Source organism: Triturus cristatus, chromosome 11, assembly GCF_964204655.1.
Source record: "Triturus cristatus chromosome 11, aTriCri1.1, whole genome shotgun sequence".
Lineage (NCBI taxonomy): Eukaryota > Metazoa > Chordata > Amphibia > Caudata > Salamandridae > Triturus > Triturus cristatus.
In genome coordinates, this window is record NC_140594.1 from 670,874,638 (window position 1) to 670,897,833 (window position 23,196).

General features: G+C 46.4%; 1 protein-coding gene across 6 annotated transcripts in view; it reads left to right on the forward strand.

Moving 5' to 3' along the window:
* Positions 1–213: 213 nt before the first annotated feature.
* The window catches only part of LOC146785298 (diacylglycerol O-acyltransferase 2-like), a 296,079-nt gene continuing 273,096 nt past the window's right edge, over positions 214–23,196 (forward strand). For 3 of the 6 annotated variants that reach the window (XM_085634269.1, XM_085634270.1, XM_085634271.1), the window contains exon 1: positions 214–417. The gene's annotated coding sequence lies outside the window, so the exon portion shown is untranslated. The remainder of the gene's footprint in view (positions 418–23,196) is intronic. The other 3 variants (XM_085634272.1, XM_085634268.1, XM_085634267.1) reach the window with 1 other exon arrangement.

The following is a 23,196-nucleotide window of genomic DNA, read 5'->3' on the forward strand; positions in this document are numbered from 1 at the left end:
ATTAGGAGACATTTAGGTTCTCAAGAAACGACAACATTATTCCTTTCCTAATGACCGCAGTGCACTGTCAGCATTTAGTTCAGCAGCAGATTGTTTTCCCTCTCAATAAACCGAGTGGAATAAGGGAGAGAGAGAGAGGGATTGATAAAATGAAAACACTGCCAAGCCATGAATTCAGCCACTAAAAGGATATCTGGCCTGTCCAATCAGAAGCTGGATTACATCTTCCGACCGTAGCATCCAGCTGCTGCTGCTTTGCTGTTGAATCCTCTACGTTTTGCAGCCACAATGCTGCGTGCACCGGCTCGCTTCAGCCACCGGCAGCAGAAAACGAAATAAACACTAGCACTTGACAGGAAATTCACACTCCCGTAGCCCACTGCCAGCAACTGCCTTCGGATGGGATGGAAAGGTCAGGTCAGCCATTCAATTATAGTACGTGGGATGACTGGTGAAGGGCAGAAGAATGTGTGTGGGGGCTGTTAAATGCTGATTGGTTTCACTGAGTTATGGGATGGCGTAAGTACCGCCTAAAACACAGAGAAAAATGTTAGATGCATGTAAGGAAAATGCGAATTTAAGGAAGAGCAGCAAAACGCACTTAACGCTTACAGAATAATTATTATTCATAATACCGCAGAGATGCGTCCTAATATTTTCCATGTAACAGGGTGTTCATTCTGCTGCATGTACTAGCTGTGTGTTTCCTAATATTTGAAACATTAATTGGCCTGTTTTAATATGATGCAGTAGATTGTCTGGGAAGCGGTAGTACACCCCTCTTATCCAGGGGTCCCTGTCAAGTGCCCTCCTTTCCTCATCTTTTTCTCCTTTATGTATGCTTGGAAGTCTGCAATAACTGGATGTTACCGTGCATCTTATTTAATGTTAGAGTCCACTGGTGCCCTCACTACTCCCCTACAAAAAGGAAATGACCACACTACTCTACTGTAATAATTTATTACACTTAAGGTGTGAGATCACAATGCCTTCGCCCAGGACCACCACATAGTGTGAAAGGCAGGCCACTGAGCAGAGTTAAAACTAGGGGTGGGTAGAACTCGAGGGATTTGACTCTGTGGAATTCCACTGGTGACATTCCACAGAGTTCTGCTGATGGGCAAAAATTGGCACATCGCACCGGTAGCGCATTCCGTGCTGAAAAATCAGCAAGAACGGCACCACACGGTGCTACCGAAGGCGCAGCTACTCAAGTTGATTTTGCTGCCGCACAAGTAGATTTTCTACTCGAACAGCAGCCTTCTGACTACAAATGGTTGTGACTGCCTCTGTTGGACAAATCTCACCAGGTGTTCTCCAAGAGACAAGAAATTGCACTAGGGGACGCCAAATCTCGCTCGCCAACATACCATTGTGGTGCCGCGTTTGAGAAACAAATTCCACCGCACAGGGATTTGCGGAATTTGGCGGGAACTCCACGTTACAAGAGTAATAGGGAGTTGGCAAAATTCCACCAATTACACGGGCATAACGGAATATTCCGCCCAAGCCTAGTTATAACTTCTGCATGCACAGTTAAAGGTATAGTAAGCTCTCTAGCTCTCTCTCTATTAACCAAATTTTTTGTTTGAAATTGTTTATCAGCTAATATGGAGACAGTGTATTTAGTGTACTGCACTGATGGAGCTCAAAACAAGAAAGCAGGAGTATTTGTGCATGTCACCACACAATCTGAAATTCAACAGGTTTAGAAAGTGTCTTATGGCAAACTGCTTCAATTATGTGTTGGCAACGAAGTTCAAAGTGCTATGATCGCACCCACGTGACACACAATATTCTTCATTATAGTGCGGGGTGGGATCACCGCGCATTTTACAATCAATAAGAACTGTAGAAAGGAAAGCGATACAATTGGGACTTACATTTTGTGAAGAAGAAAAGGGGTGAAGCACATTTAGGATTAAACATTCTTAACTGTTTGTTAATACTTCAAACAGTGTTGCTGAAAGGATATTAAATAGTGCAATTTTTAAAGAATTACTTAAATCGTTTAAGTGAGATCAAATCTCTGTGCACAGGTTTGCTCCTGTTATAGGTAAGGGACTCAATCCAGGGAAACACAGTAATCCCCCAAAATAAGTATTTGTCTAACCAGAGTTAAAAATCAGAAACTTTTAATATTTGAAAGAAATAGAATTTAGGTTGAACTTTTGATACAGAAAGGTAGAAAGTGAGAAACCAAAACATCAATGCAGTCTATGTATTTAGCAATCTTATATTTTAGAGGATTTAACTCTTCCAATAAGGTAACCTCACCCTAATTCCTACTCTTATACTTAAAGCTACCCCTATTACTTGAATAGTACGGTTTTATTTCCTTACCTCAACTCACAACTCCTAACCCTAACGTTAACCTCATTTACCCATCCCTATTCTTAACACTATGCCTAACCCAAACCGTCTCCCAGTCCCTATCCATAACACTTACCACAAGAATGCCCTTTATCCTAGTCCTAACACTCTCTATTACTCTAACTTCATCTTTAAGTTTGATCCTATCCTCAATCAAGCCTAACCCACAGCATGAACCTATCCATAACCCCACCAGTATCTCCTATCATTACTCTTACCCTAATGCTCACACACTCCCCAACAATTAGCCTTATCCTAAAGTTAACCCTAACCATCTCCTTCACCCATTTTAAATATCTTTCGTTTTCTAAATGTTGTCAGAATTCCTCTTTTTTCTTTCTTTTGTTTCTTTTACTTTCAGCTTTTTTTCAAACTTTTGGTTTTCTGGGTTTGTTTCGAAATTGAGACCCCGTAGGAATTCAAGTTTCTATCCTTTGTCTATCAAAGTCTGTGGAGAGGTGGCAGTAAAAACTTTGCAGTCTTCTTATACCCTGGATCCTTAGAAGCTTGACTTATTTCTAGGAGTAAACTTGGCGATCAGATGGAAGGGAGGGAAATGTCAGTAGTTGTATCAGAGCTTACTTTTGCTTCCTATTATTAACCAATCAATAAATCTTTATTTCGGCAATGTTTCAGCCATAAAAGAACATAAAAAGATATATACAATAAAAACATACAGTAGTGGGGCAATAACTACAATTTCAGTGTTTAATATAGACCAAAACTACTAACCACTGTTTGAAATTACAAAACTCCTTTTGATCCAAATAGTATGCAAGTACTTTGAAAGTGCAAACACAATGTGGCCTGCAGTATCGGTTTTAAAAATCCTTAGTGCATCTGAGCATTTCCGGAAGCCTAAATTTCTACAAATTGGTACTATCCAGTACTTCCGGGCTCTACTATAGAGAGGGCAGAAAAATAAAATATGGCATTCATTTTCATTGTCCATACCGCAACCTGGGCATTGAGAGGCCCTTGACGGAGACCATTTGCTGGTAAGTCACGCTATAGGAAGGGAGCCAAACCTCCATTGTATATAGAGCTTCCTAGCCAAAGTAGGGTAAATCACATTCAAATAATCTTCAAATGAATATACAGATTTAACCTCTAAGAATGCTTTTACCATCGAACCATTCTGCGAGTCATGCAACCAAACACTGGAGCAGCGAGATCTATGGTACTCAGTGAATGAATTCGCTGAAATCTCACTACAGGCTATTGCCGGGTTGAACCACATATCCGCAAGGCCCATTGTCAGGAGTTCTTGTTTGACATAAGAGAGCCAGGGAATATGCACTGCTTTGCTTAAACACAGTATTTCTTGAAGTTCAGTTCTGTACTGCAGGAGTTCGGGCGTCAGCCATAGCCTCCTCCAAAACCTAAGAGGTTTAATGGCTAATTCCTCCTGGATGGGGAGTAGACCCAAGTCAAGCCTTAGCGGTAGGAGAGGTGTACTTTGGGGGAGCAGGAGCAGCTGTCGCAGAAATCTGTTCTCTACTTTTGTAATTTCAGGTCTAACTGCATGCCCCCATAATTCCCCTCCATACAATGCCGCCGCTCTTGCCCTCGTTTTATAAATTTCCAGGCCAGGGCTTATAGGCTTATATGTGGAGGCATTTGTCATTTTTAGTATTCCCCCAGATATTTGGGTCAGTTTGAGTTGAGATTTGGCCAGCTGGGGACCCCAGGAGAGATTTTCACTTAGTGTGACGCCCAGATATTGAAATGTGTGGACTCTCTCCAATGGAACCGAATCCAAGGTGGGTGATGGTCTGGTGTGTGATGAGGGGTTAAATATCATAAATTTTGTCTTGTCTACATTTATCTGTAAACCATTTTCACAGCAAAAGTTGTTAAAACCATTCAATATGCGTTGTATCCCCATGGGTGACTTAGATAATAGCAAAGTGTCGTCGGCAAACATTATAGCCGCGACTTTCTTGCCAGCCAGTCTGGGTGCATCATTGTTTGGCACCGCATCCAAGTAAGATATCATCCCATTTACATATAGACAGAACAAAGTGGGTGCCAGGACACACCCTTGCCTGACCCCCTTGTTCACTGGAAACCTAGCAGACAGTACACCCCCTCTCCCACACCTGACCTGTGCAAAATGTTGTGTGTGCAACCTCACCAGAAGCCCCAGTAATGAATTTGGAACTCCCAAATCCCGTAGGACAGCCCAAAGTTTACCCCTGGGGACAGTGTCGAACGCTGAACGTAAATCTACAAAGACCATATAGAGGCTGCCACTCTCCACCGTCACAGTCTTCCAATACAGCATTATTACGCGGAAGATCTGGTCCATGGTGGATGTTTTGCTCCTAAATCCAGCCTGATATGGTGAAAGAATTTCATACTCATTGATCCACTCCTGCAAACGATCTAAAATAAGACGTGCGAATATTTTTGGGGGGACATCAATGAGACTAATAGGTCTGTAATTGACGGGGAGCAGGGGAGAACCCTTTTTATAAATTGGTATAATTTCTGCTCCCAGCCAGGAATCCGGAACCTCAGCCCCATGCAGAATGGAATTAAATAGAGCACATAAATACGGCGTCCATATCTTTGGCTGTTCTTTGAACATATCCCCAGGGAGTTTATCAATACCTGGAGCTTTACCCATCGACAATTTTGCAACGGTGTTAGAGACATCCTCTGGGGAAAATTCCAGGGCCTCATCATCCCCTAGAGGGAATGCATGGAAGGGCAAAAGATCTAAATCGGAGGTTGCTGCATAAAGAGATTTAAAATGAGATTCCCACCCCCCCGCGTCTAGATTAACTTCAATCGCGTTACGGGGTTCATCGCACCCTGTATTCACAATGGCCCAGAATCTCCGCCCTTCCTTATTAGCAAGTGCGGAGGCTAAATTCTCCCATCTTTCCCGATCCCAATCTATTTTAGCCTGTTTCATAACTTCTTTGTAGGTGTGCCTAAGGGCACAGATAGTTAACCTGTCGCTACCGATTTTGATGGCATGGATCAGGTCGGATTTAGATTTCCTACACGTGGCGTTATACCAGGACGTTGGGGAATTCCTAGTCTTACTAGAAGTAGCAATAGGGTTAAAAATGCCTGCCAGGGTGTCTACCAATTCCTGGTCGACAGTAATCAAGTTCCTGGGTATACCGGTAGGTAGCCCCTGTGCCCAAATGTCACTTGCCATTTCAAGAAAAGGTAGGATGAGTGTATATAAATTTGAGAGAGCGTCCCTCCTCTCTCGCAGATTCCCCCACTTGACCCGCCTCCTATTATTGGTAATGACCAGACCAAGGTCAGGGGTCGGTTCAGTTAGGCTTTTCAGGATAATAGGGGATTCCATTTTCAGCAACAGTGCGTTATGGTCGCTGTCCGTTCTATTCAATACCTCCAGGTCCACTATCTTTTGCCACAGCCTGGTCTCAACCATGACATAGTCTAAATGGGATTCCCGATCTTTTTTGTTATAAGTAGGCTTGGAGGGAATGTCAGAGGGCTTCCGACCATTAACCGCCCTGACTGAATGATGAAGAGTTAAAGTCATAATCTGCAAGGCCAAAGGGGTCCAGGCCTTTGCATAGGTAGACTTACTGGGAGGGATTCCCCAAAACTCATCCTCTCCCGACAATACCCCCTCATTCAGCCCATGCAAGGGCTCGAAGTGGCAGTTAAAATCTCCTGCGATCACATAGTGAATATCTCGATTTAGAGTTTCAAGGAAAGCTGATAGTTCCCCAATAGTCTTGGATTCCTTTGCCAATACAGCTGGTCGGGAATATACATTCACTACCGCCAATTTATATGAGGAGGGCCATGTCATAAGGACACATAGGATATCGTCCGAATTTGTTTGAATCGAATCCACCCTGCACCCCAGATGTATACCGACCCACGTTGTCAGGCCACCAGAGGGGCGGCCTTTACCACCCCAACGGGCTGAGATATTGAAGGCCACAAACCCCAATCTATGAGCCTCTTCCCTAGCCCAAGTCTCCTGGAGTAGGATCACGTCAGAGGTATCAATAAAGGTGCCCCATTCTGGGCAGGCTAACTTATTTTTCAAACCCGCCACATTCCAAGATATTAAATTCATAGGCTGAGGATGGCACGGAGGATTTGTTACAAGATCTAATCGATGAGATGGACTCCTCTGGGGCTGTGGTTCAATGAACCGCGGTGTAACAGGACTAGTACTTTCTGAGTTATCGGGCGAGTACGGGACACCAGGAGACAGTATGGTATTCTCTGGGGGGAGACTGTTAGTAATCCCTATAATATCAGATGGGGGCCCCTGGGTGCAAGATGACAGACTGCTTTCCCCTATTGCCTCAATTAGCTCAGGACCCGAAATGTTACCCCCCAATGTACCCTGTGCTGCTTGGGTATGCCTGGGCAGTCAATCAACCTGGTCCAGAAGACTGTATCTGTTTGAACAGGGGGTATAAGACCATTTCAGGGCATATGGATCTCGCCTAGACTTCCCGTCACCTCCCCTACGCGAGTAAGGGATAAGAGTCCAGCCTTTTCCCTCTATCCTCGACTGTCCAGATGGGTAGAAGAAGGAGAGGGGGCGCACCCCTATTTTTGTGTCAAAGCGGGATGTTTCCCACTTGCAGATATAATCTACAGTCCTAACATCCCGGAAATTGACTATAACGCAATCGCCAGTTACATTTTTAGGGGTACACCCCACCCAACCCACCCTTCTGACCATGATGATCTCGCTATTAACGTGAGGGGGCAGCGGCCTATGGATGCTAAGCCAGTGTATTGTCTTGTTTTTCAAATTAGTGAAGTCTTCGCTACTAGGGTCACTAATTTCTGGTACCCCTGTAAGGACAACCAGATAAGGGCTTGCTTCCGGGGGCAGATCAAATCTCGGGGTAAACCCAAGTGCCTCTCCCTGATTTCCCTTCTGCACCATCCTTCCATTGTCGCTCTCTTTAGCCAGGGTGGCCTTTCCAGTATTATCATTATTTGAATTTTGCTTAACAGGTGGCCTAACTTCGCGTTGTACTTGTGGGGGATTAAGTGTAGTGGCAGGAACTACATGGGGTACAAGATGCGAATTAGTTACTGGCCGAATATCCAAGCTTAAAGAAGAGGAGGCATCAGTCATTACCCCTCCCGCCCTACCATTAGGAGTGCAACTACAGGAACATGTGGGGCCTACTTTATTGATGGCACCGTCTATAAATCCCCTTATTTGCTGTTCAAGCTTTAAGATGTGGGACGCTAAGCTATCTAGCCTTTTTTCCAAAGGGCCAAGAAGAGTACGCAGCAGTGAATCTACATTGTGTAATGTTATTGCATCCCCGTCTACATTTGACGGTAAAACAGAAGAATCAGCGAGAACCTGGCTGGCGGAATCCCCTTGAGGCTTCGGATGGGTGGACAATGGGAGTAGGGTATGGCTTCCCTGGCCATCTATGACCACACTTGAAGTCTCTAAAACTGTATTATTACGCCGTTTTACAGGTTTAACACCCCCAGTTTTAGATCTAATTTCATTAGAAGCTTTGGGCTTAATTTTCGGAATCGGCTCTTTAGTATTTCCCTTTTTTTTCCGTAGGATCGGACCATGTCTGATCACTGGGGGTGATAGATCTCTCGTAGTTGTCACCGCGAGATCATCACAACTCAGGGAATCACTGTGGGATGTATCATCAATAAATTGGGTAAGGGGTAGAGTGGTAGTTTTAGCACCAGAACCATTTGGGGAGCGGGCAGTAGCAAATAAGCCCAGCGAAGATCTCCTAGCATGGGCAAGATCCTGCGACACTCTACGCTGCATAAGATCAATGCCTTGATCAATCACGGAGTTTGCTCTGACAATAAAATGGTCTAGGGTGCCAGTAAGATTGCCATTAGTAACAGGAATCCTGCTCTCTTTGGTTGCCATTTGTCAAATTAGTGAGAGCAGGAAGGTTGAATTGTAGTATTATGCACCAATCAATACTGTAGTAACCTGTAATAAAAGTGCCTCGTTCAAGGAGCAATAAAAACCAGAATAAATGTAACTTCAAAGGTACACATACAGTTTAATCCACGGATTTAAGAGAGGGGGCCCAGTCCGGTCTCTTGCGGTCTCGAACGGGCTTAAACGGGCCCGCCCTTGGCCCGGGCTTCGCCCGGGACACGCCCCGGACGCGTCCCGCGTACGCGTGGCTGTGGAAGCTGTTATAGTGGGAAAGAGGGGAGGGGCCGGGAAGAGACAGCAGCTGCGGCCAATGACCGTGAACAGTGAGGCCGCTGGTACTCGCAGTCCCGGCTCGTTGCAGGTCGACCCCAGTACTCCCAATAGGTTCTTCAAAGAGCAATCACCGCCGAGAGGCCCCGCAATACTGCTCCCAAGGTCCGTGGCAGAGATGTGGCTCCGAGCAGCACCCGCGAAGCGGGGGCCGCGAGGCGCTATGTAGTGATGGGGGGAGGAGCCGGGAAGAGACAGCAGCTGCGGCCAATGACCGTGAACAGTGAGGCCGCTGGTACTCGCAGTCCCGGCTCGTTGCAGGTCGACCCCAGTACTCCCAATAGGTTCTTCAAAGAGCAATCACCGCTGAGAGGCCCCGCAATACTGCTCCCAAGGTCCGTGGCAGAGATGTGGCTCCGAGCGGCTCCCGCGAAGCGGGGGCCGCGAGGCGCTATGTAGTGATGGGGGGAGGAGCCGGGAAGAGACAGCAGCTGCGGCCAATGACCGTGAACAGTGAGGCCGCTGGTACTCGCAGTCCCGGCTCGTTGCAGGTCGACCCCAGTACTCCCAATAGGTTCTTCAAAGAGCAATCACCGCCGAGAGGCCCCGCAATACTGCTCCCAAGGTCCGTGGCAGAGATGTGGCTCCGAGCGGCACCCAGAGAATTCCTCTTTTTTCTTTCTTTTGTTTCTTTTACTTTCAGCTTTTTTTCAAACTTTTGGTTTTCTGGGTTTGTTTCGAAATTGAGACCCCGTAGGAATTCAAGTTTCTATCCTTTGTCTATCAAAGTCTGTGGAGAGGTGGCAGTAAAAACTTTGCAGTCTTCTTATACCCTGGATCCTTAGAAGCTTGACTTATTTCTAGGAGTAAACTTGGCGATCAGATGGAAGGGAGGGAAATGTCAGTAGTTGTATCAGAGCTTACTTTTGCTTCCTATTATTAACACTACAGCCCAGCAGCAAGATAACTCAATGTGTTCTGCCAAAGATGTGACGCCGACCTAAACCCTCCCCCCCTCCATATTAATGCAATTGAATTAAAAACACAGCAGAGGTGCTGTTAGTGGTAGGGATGAAATCTGTCATTATTGGACCTGGACCTCTCTGCAGGGTCACCCCAAAACTTTTGCGTTTTTGCTGTATTCGTTTTTGTTGGCCTTAGGACTCTGCACTTTACTACTGCAAACTAGTGCTACTTAAGTGCTTGTTCTCTCTCCTTAAAACATGGTACACTTGACTTATACCAGATTGGCTTATTTAATTTACTGGTAAGGCCCTAGTAAAATGGCACTACCTCTGAACAGGGCCTGTAAATTAAATGTTGCAAGTGGCCCTGCAGCACTGATTTTCCAAACCACTTAAGTAGCCCTTCCAACATGTTTCAGGCCTGCCATTGCAGTTTTAAACTGACATTTCAACCTGGCAAAATAAGCCTTTTGCCCAGGCCCAAACCTTTCTTTTTAATACATCTAAGTCATCACTAGGGTAGGCCCTAGACAACGGACGGAATGCTGAACAATGCAAACATTCACCCCCAGTCACAAGGATCTGGGTTTAATCCATCATTGTTTTGCTCACCACACCACCCCAGTTTGGACCCAGCCATATGAAAATCAGCCTTGAAACCCTGAAACCGGTCCTAGGATGCTTGGTTCCAGTCCAGGTAGGACCTGGGCTGGCAGTTCGGGCTGGACTGTTCCTATTGGGCACAGGGTCAAGACTGATTTGCATATGTCTGGGTTCAAACTGGAATGGCAAGGTGAGCAAAAAAACGATGGATTTAGGCCCAGATCTCTGTATTGGGATAAATGTATGACAATGTTCTGCATTCTGTTCATCAATTGTTCTTTTTGCATTTGTCACCCCGAGTGGGATGGGTATGCCCAGACGTGGGTCCCGTGCTCCTCCATGCCACTGGAGTCAAGCTATTCTGACTGATGAGGGGTGAAACCCCGAAACCGGTCCTAGGATGCTTGGTTCCAGTCCAGGGAGGACCTGGCTTGTCAGTTCGGGCTGGACTGTTCCCATTGGGTACAGGGTCAAGACTGATTTGCATATGGCTGAGTTTAAACTGGAATGTCATGGTGAGCAAAAAAACTATGGAATTAGGCCCAGTTCTCTGTACTGGGGTGAATGTATGACATTGTTCTGCATTCTGTCCTATTGTTCTTTTTACTTTAATGAAGTTGCCATTTTTCCGCCTTACCCATTTAGTGCCTGTAGCCTGTCTCTGCGTCACATGACTGGATGCAGCTGACAGATGGGCTTTGTGTATTCCTGCTAGACAGCCACACACAATAGAGAGCTTAGGTGTGCCTGGATGGGGCACCACTGCTAGGATGGCAGGTAGGAGCTGGGTACAACCCTACTTACGCTTGAATAAGCCATGTCCTGCCTCAACACAAAGGGTTACATACCTTCTGTAGTTATTCTGGAGCCAGGACAGGGTAAGCAGGCTGCCCGGGGACCTCAAGGGGATACCTCTAGAAGCTTCGCCCACATTCCAGGGGAAGAGTAGCAGGTATAAATATTGGACCTCAGACACCACCTCTAGAGTACACATCTGGACCTGTGGATAGTCTGCCAGGAAGAAGGACTGCTGTGCTTCTTCCTGGCAGAAGAAGCACAGAAGAAGCTTCTTGAGCAATCCCCCTCAAATGAAGGTCTGTGTCTAATTTTGACATAATGAATGTCTTGCGCCTCAGCATACAGAGGCAATGATTAAAACGTTTTCAATGCGACTTTGCCATGGTCGTAAAGCAATCGTTGCAACTTCGAACAGCACTAGCTTCAATTTACCATTGAAGGAACAGAAAGCTGTTCTCCATTTATAGCTTTGTTATGTGGTTTGCTGTTAAAGCACTGAAATTTGCCTTTATGGGAGTAGCTAAAAAGTAGCAAGAAATTCTCCAAGTAGTTCGATGTCCGATTGTTCAGCCCTCATTGGAATTTGTATTACCTTCTCTTTGATTTGTAAAAGTAAGATTCTGCGGGAAAACCTTTTTGAAGTTGTTGATTCCCTGTAAATATGTTGCAATTGCATGGAATAATTATTTTTATTAGTATAGTATAAACATATTTTTCCTCACGTTTTCTTTTTTCATGTTAATATTTTTCCTCACCATTTTCAAAAGCCACTTCAAAAAAGTGTTCACTATATTCTCCTTCAACAAATTAATCTTGGCATACTATTTTTTCCAGAAATGTTTTTGGAACTGAAACTATTAATTTGATACAGAGAACTTAATTCTAAGGTATATTTTTCCAGTGAGGTTTTCAGAGTATGAGATAAAATATTCCTCTCAGAGCTCTGTGTGATTTTTTTTGGTATGCTGTGTCCCTTCAAGTTTCGAAATGTGTGATTCTAAAACAAAATTCAATTCCTCATTGTATTTGTTGGTGATTTTTGTCCAATAATGTTTTCAAATTATCAACAAACACCTACAATTTCTCTTGCTTTCTCAACAAAAGAAAACATGTACAAGCAAACCCCATATATCTGGCACTGCCTGCCAGCATTTTGGTTTTGCTAATGTATTTTTTGTTTTTTCATGTGTTTTGTAAACTGTTATTCCTGAATGAGCAGCCAGACTCTTACCAATACATTGAAAAAGCCATTGGCTAAAAGTAAAGCAAGCTATGGTCTAAAAAACGCACATTGCCATAGTAGTCCCTGGCTCTGAAGGGGGCTGTATTGTGTGCAAAAGGGCTTGAATGCTGTCACTCACAGTGCAGACAGCCAATGGCTGATGTGGGTTGACCCATTTCCCCAAGTAGCATGCTATAGTGGGTGGAAGAAAAATGTGCATGACACAACAACACACCAATGGAGGAAGAGAGCGTACTGAAAACTCCTATAAGTATATTTATTATTATATTTATATATAAATATAATCTTAGTAACATCAAAAGTTCTTGGCTAACCCCAAACCTAAAAACGTGGGCTCGTTCACCAGCAAAAAATAAAAGAACCTGCTTGAACGTATCTTTGTTTTTTTTTAATCACACACCTTTCCAGGAGTACACTTTCTGAGCTACGCTAGTTGCAGGATTCCCAGAAGACTCCTGGAATGTCACTTGACATTTTCTTCTGTTAGCATTTCCACAATATAAATCTGTTTGCGTACTATAGTTCTGCACCGAAAGGGAGCCCCACTCAACAATTGCACATTTTATGATTTTTCAGTTATTTTTCTTAATGTGAATTACGTGTTCCCGTTTCCCCACACCCACCCGAAGTTGTAGGCGTTTTGTTCTGCTTCCCACCCTGAAAGGGTATGTATGCCAGCCCTTGACTGGTGTAGATCTGCGCCCATTTCCAGAGTGGGAACGGGTCAGAGACTGGTCATAGATAAACATTCACAAATCACTCAATGGTTGCCCACTCAACACCCCTGACATGGGTTTTACTTCCTCGTGATATTACACGACCGCAGGGTAATATTCTACATAAGTAAATGGATCTAAGTCTGTAAGGCCACATATTGGGAAGGGCCGGCTTTGCAAGTGTAGAGCCAACCATTTTGGGTCATGAAAGTAGTTTTACGTCTGAGGATGCTTGAATGAATCGGGCCCATTAAACAGCAGCATGGCTGCCAATCTACCTGGTGTGAGCAGATGATCTGACATGTAAAGATTGGATGGGATTGCCTGAATCCTGCCTGAGCCAGAATGTCATGAAATAAAAGTGGCTCAAAGTGGAGGGCAACGACTTTTGTCCCACAGAATCCTGTGGGATGAAGCTCTGAGAAAGCGCTTGCTTGGAAAGGGTGTCCTAGGGTAGGGGAAGATGTGTAAGGCAGGTAGGTAGGAGAACCAGTTTGAGCTGTTAGCTAGTTATTCCTTTGATGGCCAGATCACTCTTCCCATTTCTGTGGACAAAACATCCTGGAACATCGCAGGTGACACAGGGCTAAGGACTCGTGTATAAGAGAGATAAGTGGCGCCGACAGGTAACCATTAGGACTGAACATATGTAGGGGGGATCGGGCACTTGCCCAGCTTTGATTGGGGTGGGTGCTTCATGTCACCCACATGGTGTACCACACAAGCCTTGGTGTCTTAGGTTCATTGCCCATTCCCCATGCTGGTCCCTTGGAAAGATGACTGGAAGCAATGTTCTATTGCACAAGCCCATAAGCCTGCAGTGCCTCTTACAAGACTGTTCACAGGCCCCCTAGATGGTGGGTCCATCCACAGCTAAGGATGGCAGGGAGACTAGAAGGTTGGAAGCGTAGAGGTCAGACACCGGTGATAACTCCAGGGAGAAACTCTTACACTGCTGCTGCCCTTCAATGTTTCCTGTATACTGTCAAGCCATCTGACTGACAGTGTTTGTTTTGAGTCTTCACGTAAAGGACACTGTCTGATAGGGCTTGATGGGCCTAATTCTCTTGATAAGGACACTGATAGATGTTTCCACATTGGCACTGCAGCTTGCCCCTAGGGATTGGGACCCATCAATGAATGAGTGTTTAACATAATTGTTCCTGTCTCTCAGTCCTTTATGAGAGCAGAGGCATGTGGCCGTGCTCAAGAAGCTGTTAACATAGGTAGTGCCATTCTGGCATAATAAAGTTTTATGCTGGTGCTCGTGCAATATGTCATAAAGGACAGTGTCAATGTACTGGCCATTTTAAATACCTGTGTGCACAGCTCCAAATTCAATTGTGTCATGCGAGTGCCCACCTAACCTTTAGTAAATAAGGGCCTCAGTCTCCAACGTTACTCGGTCCAAGGAGCTATCATTTGGCTATCAGTCCATTTAGGGGGAGCAGGTGGGTCCAGGTTTTGTATTAGATGTAAAAGGGATATTGGGGATGCCTCTTTGTAAAATGTAATAAAGTATACAAAACGTGATGGATGGAATGCTTGAATTAATCTCAGCCACTTGTATTACTCAGGGCTGCATCCCAATCCATCGGTATTTTGCACACCATCTCACCTCAGTTTGGACCCAGCTATATACAAATATATATTCATCCTGCAAAGCCAGGTCCTCCGTGAACCAGAACACAAGCAACCCAGACCTGGATCCTGTGCTCACTGTGCCCCTGGAATCAGGCTATACTTGGCTAAAGAGCCCATAATAAGGGCAAAAGTAGTCCTGGGCTGCTTGTTTTCTGGTTCAGGGAAGACCTGGCCTTGCAGTTTGGGCTGAACTCTTCCAATTGGAGTAAGATCAAGGCTGATTTGTATTTGGCTGAGTCTCAACTGAGGTGTCATTGTGGGCAAAAAACAATGGATTGGGGTGTGGCCTGAGCAATTCCCAGTGGTTGAGATTAATTCAAGCATTCCATCCATCACCTTGTTGGTGTTGCAGTTGCTGCCATAAGTGTGATGGGTATGCTCGGATGTAGGTCCCGTACTCACTGTGCCACTAGAATCAAGCTATACCTGGCTGATGAGTCCATAAGAAGGGTGAAACTTGTCCTGGGTTACTTGTTTTCTGGTTCAGGTTGTACCTGGCCAGGCATTTCTGTCTGGACAGTTCTGATTGGAGCAGGATCAAGGCTGATTTGCATATGTCTGGGTCCAAACTGAGGTGGCATGGCGGGCAAAAAATCATGCATTGGGATGAGGCCCGAGTGATTGCCAGTGGCTGGGATTAATTCAAGCATTCTATCGATTACCTTGTTGTTGTTGCAGTTGCCACCCTAAGTGTTACGGGTATGCCCAGACGTGGATCCTATGCTCCCTGGAATCAAGCTATGCCTGGCTGATGAGCCCATATTAAGGGCAAAACCGGTCCTCGGTTGCTTGTTTTTGAGGTTTAGTGAGGACCTGGCCTGTCAGTTTGGGCTGGACTGTTCCAATTGGCGCAGGGTCAAGGCTGATTTGCATATGGTCGGTCCAAACTGAGGTGGCGTGGTGGGTGAAAAACAATGGATTGGGATGCGGCCCGAGCGATTGTTAGTGGCTGAGATTCATTTAAGCATTCTATTCATCACCTTGCTGTTTTTGTAGAATGAGACACCTCACATAATGAAGCTGAGAAATGCTGGTACTGTCTTTTAGAATCAAGGCACATCTGCTGGTAAGAGCTGGCACTGTGCCATTAAAAGTGAGGAAATTTTAATTCCTCATGCTGTTTATCACTTTTCATTATACCTGGTTAGTTGAGTGAAATAAAGCTCAGTCCCATAGCACGTATATCCTTGCCCTCTGTAAGACTTTCAATGAGTTTCTGTATTCTCTTTACCATTGTAGTAAAACTATGCATACACAGTGCATCTTCATCCTCAACACACAGCTGTATTTCACTATGAAGATCCTGCTGATTGGCTTTGTAAATGTGTGTACTGCTTTGCATTGCCACTCTTTGAACAGGCCTTTCCCATACATGGTCCTTCATGGTCTACACCTTAAAACAGAACATATAGTTTACTCCATTATGCAGAAATGGTGAACATATTGGTTGATCATTATTGTTTGGAGATAGTTCTGTCTATGTTATTGCATTACCTGAAGGGTTAAGCACTCCAGCTTCCTCAATTAAAATATTGAAAGTCATTTTCAATCACCCTACCACATGGAGGCATGAGGCTGCAAGTTTTGTCTTTTAAGGTTGTAGAAGTCTGGGTTACTTGTGGTATCCATCAAAAATGGCAGAATGCACACCAAATTACACACTTACACAGCTTTAGGGATGCTCACTCAAAGGCTTTATTTTGTTGCGTGCAACCCTGGTTTAGCGCGCTCCATCCATGCGCGTAAAGTTCATTCAAAATAAGTAGAGCCTCGTCAGGTTCCAACCCAGGATGCACTGCATGAAATGAGCTCCCGAACAAATCGAGTTCCAACAATTTTTTTCATTATTATTTCCTTTTATTTCATCTCATTATTGGTAATCCATTTTAATCCAGCATCTTTAGTCCAAATATTTCATTAATAAGTTTAACTTGTATCACCATTACATTACTTTGGGAGTATTTTATTCCTTATAATGCATTTGTGTTTCACATGCAGGAATTGATGCCTCGGTGAGTTAAGTGCTTACAGGTAATTTCTGTGTGTCCTGCAGGTCATGGGGTCCAATCCATGAAGCATCAACTTAGACTTTCACCAATCTTAGGTCAATACCTTGAGTTCCATTATATTGATTATAAGTTTTACCTGTGATTTGCAGCATGTAGAAACTGTTTTCTTAAGGGCTATGTTTAAAAAAGAGTATTTGCCTAGTGTTAAACGTCTCTGTCATATAACCTCTGCTGTCCTGTTGTACTACAAAATATCTAGTTGCGTCATAAACGTTTAATGTTGTGTTACTATATCCAGTTTGACCTCAAAATTATGGCAGTCACACATTGTATTCTTTCAACATGTTACAATGAGAATCTTGTGACCATAAACACTTAAAATGCAGAGGACTGTATATTTTTGGATGATCAGAGAAGGATAAGGGGTGTTTGGTTCAAAATATTCTTAGAATGGGGCTTCAAATGATGACCTCTTCAATCCAAACGAAAATGTGTGTGGCAGCTACGTGTGGTTGTGGGTGAGATTCGTGTTAGCAAAAATATCGTCTTACAGAAATAAGGAGTCCTGAAATTGTTTACAAGGATACTATCCATTGGGTGCAGATTTTCTATAATTTTCTGCAATGGGGCTAGATATCTGTAAACAATAATTAGGACACACTATTTATATCCGACTATATTCATTCTGCTACCATACTCTGTGGGCTAAGACCTTCACGATGACCATTGCTACTATGAAAGTAACAAGCAGCATTTTCATCTCTGCTGAGCCCATGCTCCTCATGTCCATGACACTCTGGAATCTTGCTCTGCTGAAACGCAGGCTACATTTCTGAGGTTGGGTCTGTCTACTCCCTGTTCTGTTTGCTTTTCATCTGCTGATGGCCGATCCTGGGCTGCCTGTGTGTGTGTGTTTTTTTTTTATTACAAAAATCTTTATTTAACTAAATATTATATCTTGTACAGTCATTCCTAATGGGTCTCGAACAGTAAGCTAATCTTCTAGATGTAGGTCGATTTGCAACCCACGTGCAATCGCTGTGTTCAAATTTAAAGTTTAGCACATTAAGGATAGCGATTACCAAACAGCGAATTGGTAAAAGTCACTATTTGTTAATCACTATTCTTAATATTTGTCAGAGTGACATGGAAGTCCTAGGTGACCAGCAATATACTTTTGCATGTGCAGTTGAGGGAATGTTATGCCATATAATAAGTGGTCCCCCCAAATCACCTAATCAAGTATGGTATTCCACCCTGGTTAGTCCAGAGTGGTCACGGAGCAGCAAAAGACTGTTTCAGCCCAGTCCTCACCCCTCTATTGGATTTAAAGGGCCTTTTGTTATCAGGCAGGCAGAGGGCTGGCAGCAGCAGAACTAGGATGTGATAAGAGGGGCACATTTTCACCTGCCTCAGTCCCAATCCCTACTCCTCTATTCTCTAATCTTCAGTATGGCATTTTCCTTCTTTGTACTCTCACTTCATGTGCATCACTGCTCTGCACTCCACAATCGTGTGCTTTCCCATCATGCGCTCTCCCATCATGCGCTCTCCCATCATGCTCTCTCCCATCACGCGCTCACCCATCACGCGCTCTCCCATCATGGGCTCTCCCATCATGCGCTCTCCCATCATGGGCTCTCCCATCATGCGCTCACCCATCACGCGCTCTCCCATCATGGGCTCTCCCATCATGCGCTCTCCCATCATGGGCTCTCCCATCATGCGCTCTCCCATCATGGGCTCTCCCATCATGGGCTCTCCCTTCATGCTCTCTCCCATCATGGGCTCTCCCATCATGCTCTCTCCCATCATGCGCTCTCCTATCATGGGCTCTCCCATCATGCGCTCTCCCATCATGGGCTCTCCCATCATGTGCTCTCCCATCACGGGCTCTCTCATTATATGCTCTCCCATCATGCTGTCGCACCCTATGGTCTCTGACCTTGCACTCTGTGACCCTGCTCTCCTTCTTATATTTGGTTATCCTGTGGTCCCCAGTCCACGATTGCTCATTATGTGCTCTCTTCCATTCATAGCTCTTCCATCATGTGCTCCACACCACACTGCGCCCATTCTGTGCTTAATCCACACCCCCTCCACCTTACTATCCTGCGAACAAGCCCTCCCTCTCCTACCCCACGTGCTCCATCCTGTCCTGTCCTATCCTACACTATTTTCCATTTGTGCAGGAAAATGGTGGAACTCACTGCCTTCCTAATTTAGGAAGCAGCTGAAGACTTGACTGTTTACTGAAGCTGTGGAATGAGCCGCTGTTAGAGTTAGTGGCGTGTTTAGCAACCAATTGGCTCTGTTGTCCTTCTTTTAGCGCTAAGACACCTTAGGGCAATTGGGCGCTTTATTAAACTATTTCATTCATTCATTCTCAGTAATAGGCCCTTCCACCAGGTGCTTTCCCATCGTTTACTCTCTCTTTTCCTTTGCTCTCTAATTTTATCTTTTTTCTCCTATCCTGTGAACTTCCCCAGCCCGTGTTAGTCCTCACCTTGTGCTTTCCTACTCTTTAATCTCCATGTGCTCTCTAACCCTTCGCTCTCACAAGTGCTCTCAAGACGAGGATGCGGCCTAACGACTTGAGCGGTCAACCCTGAAGCTGTGGTACCGGATTCGAGTCTTGGCAGGGACTCCCAGCCTCCTGTGATTGTGGGCAAATCACTTCATCTCCCCGTGCCGAACACAATGAATGTGTCTGTCTGTAACGCAACGGGTGCTCATGTAAAGCGCTCTGATACCTCCGGGTAGAGTTTGTGCTATATAAAACTCAAAAATAATAATACATGCTCTTCCTCATTCTGTGCTCACCCATCCACAAAGGAGTCCTCCATCATCTGTGGAGCATGACACTATTCGTCACTTGTCATCCATTCCACTTTGGGTACCACTTCACAACTGCCAGGAAAACCTGAAGGCAAGGGATCTAACTGTTGCAAGGCGGGGGGGGGGTCTGCCCTACCGCGGTGCGCCACGGCAGTGCTCGGATGCTCGCTGTAAATAACTCACACCCACATGCTGTTAATGCTTAGCGCGGACTGCCGTCGCAGTTCCGCTTTCTTTATTTTACTACTTATACGTTCACGCCCGCCTGCCAGCGTGAACGCAGGGGGCGGGGCTATGGAACGCACACCAGCGGAGAAAAGCTGGTGCGCCAATTGTTACATCCCATCTCAACTCAGTCTTCGACCATGGTGTGAAAAGTCTGATTGTTCACTTACTTAACAGGCGCAGTCTCTTAAGCGGGTGCTCGGCAGCGTGTTTGCTATCAGCGCATACCTGGTGGCTCCTGCTAGTCAGTAGTGTGGGGGCCAGTGTCCTGGGGGTAGGGGCTACGTCTCGGTTGGCCTCGATGACTCTTGTGCTCTCTGGCGCAGGAGGTTTGTCAGACTGCCGATCCTCAGCCCTTGGGGGACTGTCTGAACGCTCTTCCGTCTCCTCCGTGTTGTTCTCGCTGGTGGGGAGGGGGACAGGTGGGTCTAGTTGCTTGAACCAAGAGATGTTGCGGGTCACCCGTTCTCAGGCTTTCTCGACAGTCACCTTTGTTCCTTGCCGACCGATCACTGTCCAGTGTCCTTGTTCGTAGCGTGTGCGGAATTTGCTTCCTGGTCTTCTGTCCCTCAGGATGACCGTGTCTCCAGGCCGAAGTGGGTGGACGGCAGCTCTCTGGGCTCGACTGGCCTGGCTGTTGCGATTCTCTCTTCTTCGGAACACTCCTTCTTCGTCATAGGGGGGGGGGGGACCACCCAGGGGCAACGGGAATACCGTCCCGGCGTGGGCCAGAGAACATGAGCGCCTATGGAGCCTGGCGCGTTGAACAGAGTGGCGTGCTCCGGTATTCCCGTAGGAACCTCTGAAGTTCTTGCTCGGGGTCATTCTGTTCTGCCACTGCGATGCAAATCGATTTGTTTATTGTCCGCATGAACCGTTCAATCTCCCCGTTTGCTTATGGCCATTGGGGGGTGATGCGCCGGTGTTGGATTCCGTGGTGGTGCATGAATTCACGTAATTCGTGTCCTTGGAATGGGGGTCCGTTGTCGCTGCGGAGTTCCTTTGGACATCCGAACATTCCAAATATCTTCTCTAGAGCGGGGCCGACATGCAGAAAAGCTGTTGAGGTCACTACCTCTACTATTGGGTATTTGGAGTAACTGTCAATGAGGGCTAACGTGACTCGCCCATCAGGAAAACTCCCGAAGTCCACACTTACTTTTTCCCAGGGGCTCTGCCCATGCTCTTCAGTGTAGGTGGGTGCTGGTTTCTCGGGTGCGCTTGTGATTTGGCATGACGGGCACTTGCGGATTAGTTCTTCGATCCGGGCATCCGTTTCTGGAAACCAGACCTTCTCTCTCATGCGGGCTTTCATCCGTTCTGTCCCTTGGTGACCTCAGTGAGCCAGTTGTGTTGCCCGCAGTTGCAGGGACGCTGGGATGACGATTCGAGTCCCTCGGAGAAAGAGTCCCCCTCTGGTGAGGCTCAGTTCGTTCCTTACTCGCCACATGTGCACCAGGCTTTCCTTTTCTGGGCTAGACCATGTGTTTACTGACTGAAGGAATTGTCTCCATAGCCCTCCTTGGATGGTGTTCTGGAAGTAGGACATCACCGGGTCATCCTTGGCCGCAGCGGTTATTTCTTCCAGTGTCAGTGCCCGGGGGCATGTCAGGGCTGTTAGCATGTCCAGGTGTGCTTCTGTGTCATCGCTGTTCTGTTCTTCCTTCTCTTCTTTGGTTATGTCTGGGTGCCTTGATAGGAAGTCAGCCGGGTTCTTGGCCCCAGGTCGGTAGACCACCTCCATGTTGTAGTGTTGGAGCCCGATAGCCCACCACTCAATGCGTGGAGGAGGGTCAGGCGCTGATCCTTTGAAAAGCGGCACCAGTGGTTGATGGTCTGTGACAACGGTAAAGGGGTGTCCGCAGATGTATAAGTGGAAGTGTCTGCATCCCCATCAGATCGCCAGAGCTTCTCGTTCAATCTGCGAGTATCACTTCTCCGTTGGCATGAGCGCTTTCCTAGTGTAGGCTAGGGCAGCCCATCTCCCTGGTTTTTGTTCTTGTGGACTGTCCCTAGGCCCACAGGGCTGACGTCCACAAGTATCTCGGTCCTCTTGGCGGGGTCAAAGTACACCAGCGTGGTGTGGTCGAGGAGTGATTTCTTGACTGCTTGAAATGCTGTCTCTTCAGTCTGACACCATCTCCACAGGGCGTCGGCAAGGGTGAGGCCCCTGAGAGGTTCCGCAAGGGTGGCCAGATCGGGGATGAAGCGGCCGCAGTACGTGGCCATTCCCAAGAAGCTACGGATCTCGGCGACTGTGAGCGGTGCAGCTGCGGTCTTGATCGCTTGGGATTTCCGTGGGTCAACTTGTATGCCCTCTTGCGTGAAGGTGTATCCAAAGAATTCAATGGTCTGTTGGAATAGCAGGCACTTCTCCCTGTGCAATGTGACTCCCTGTTCTGATAGTCGCTTCAGTGTCGCTCTCAAGTGTTGGTAGTGCTCTGCAACTGTCTTTGAGTGGATAAGGATGTCGGCACTCACGTTCAGAACACCAGGGAGTCCGAACAGGATTTCTTTCACTGTGTTTTGGAAGTTCTCGGTGGAGGATGATATGCCGAAATTCAGTCTTTTGTACCTCCTAAGGCCTAGGTGGGTGCTGAATGTGGTGATATACCGGCTCTCTCTGGCAAGTGTCAGTTGGTGGTATCCAGCATTTAGATCTAGTTTTGAGACCCACCGGGAGCCATTTAGATCAGCTACGATGTCATCCATGGTTGGTGTTAGGTGACGTTTGTGCCGAATTGCCTTGTTCGGGAGGCGCATATCTATGCACAGCCTGATCTTTCCTGGTTGTCGGGGTTTTTCGGCTATTTCCATGGGCGACACCCATGGTGTGGGTCCTGATACCTTTTCGATGACTCCCTGGTCTTCGAGCTTTTGTAGCTCCTCCTCTACCAGCGGCCGGAGGTGAAATGGGATCCTCCTGTGTCTCAACGCTGTCGGTGGGACGGAGGTGTCTATATGTAGCTTGCTTGGAGCCCTCTTGATCTTACCTAGCCCTTTGAATAGGTCTTTGAACTGGTCGAGCAGTTCTGCTGTCTGGTCTAGTTGTACTTTCCTGGCGAACATTATCAGTCACAGGTCTTCGGCTGCGTGGCTGCTGAGTAGTGTGTCCACCTCTTGGTCGATCATGTGGATATCGATGGTGATTTCGACACTTCCTGACTGTACTGGCACAGTCATCTTGCCTTTTAGCGGTAGTGGCGTGTCACTGCCGTATGCAAATATTTTGGCTTTTGACGGTCTGAGTGCTGGTCTGGGCCTCAGCTTGTTGTACTGCTGGATTCCCATCACTGTTACCGAGGCGCACTGCATTGACATCAGACCCAGCAACTTGGACTGTGCAGAAGGGTTGGGGTCGTCGTCTGCTCTTCAGGGCTCTGGTGAATGAGACTAGATATGTTTCTCCTTCTTCCTCTGACGTGGAAGCATCCTCTTGGTAGGCGGGTTGTTCTCTCTTCTTGTTCCCAGGTTGAGATGTCAACGAGACTTGCGACAGCTGGCAGACCATTCATCTCATCGGTTTCGGCCGGGTCCCTTCCTTACGCTGCATTTTCCTCCTGCACACGGATGGGAAGTGATTTGCAATTCCGCAGTTGGTGCA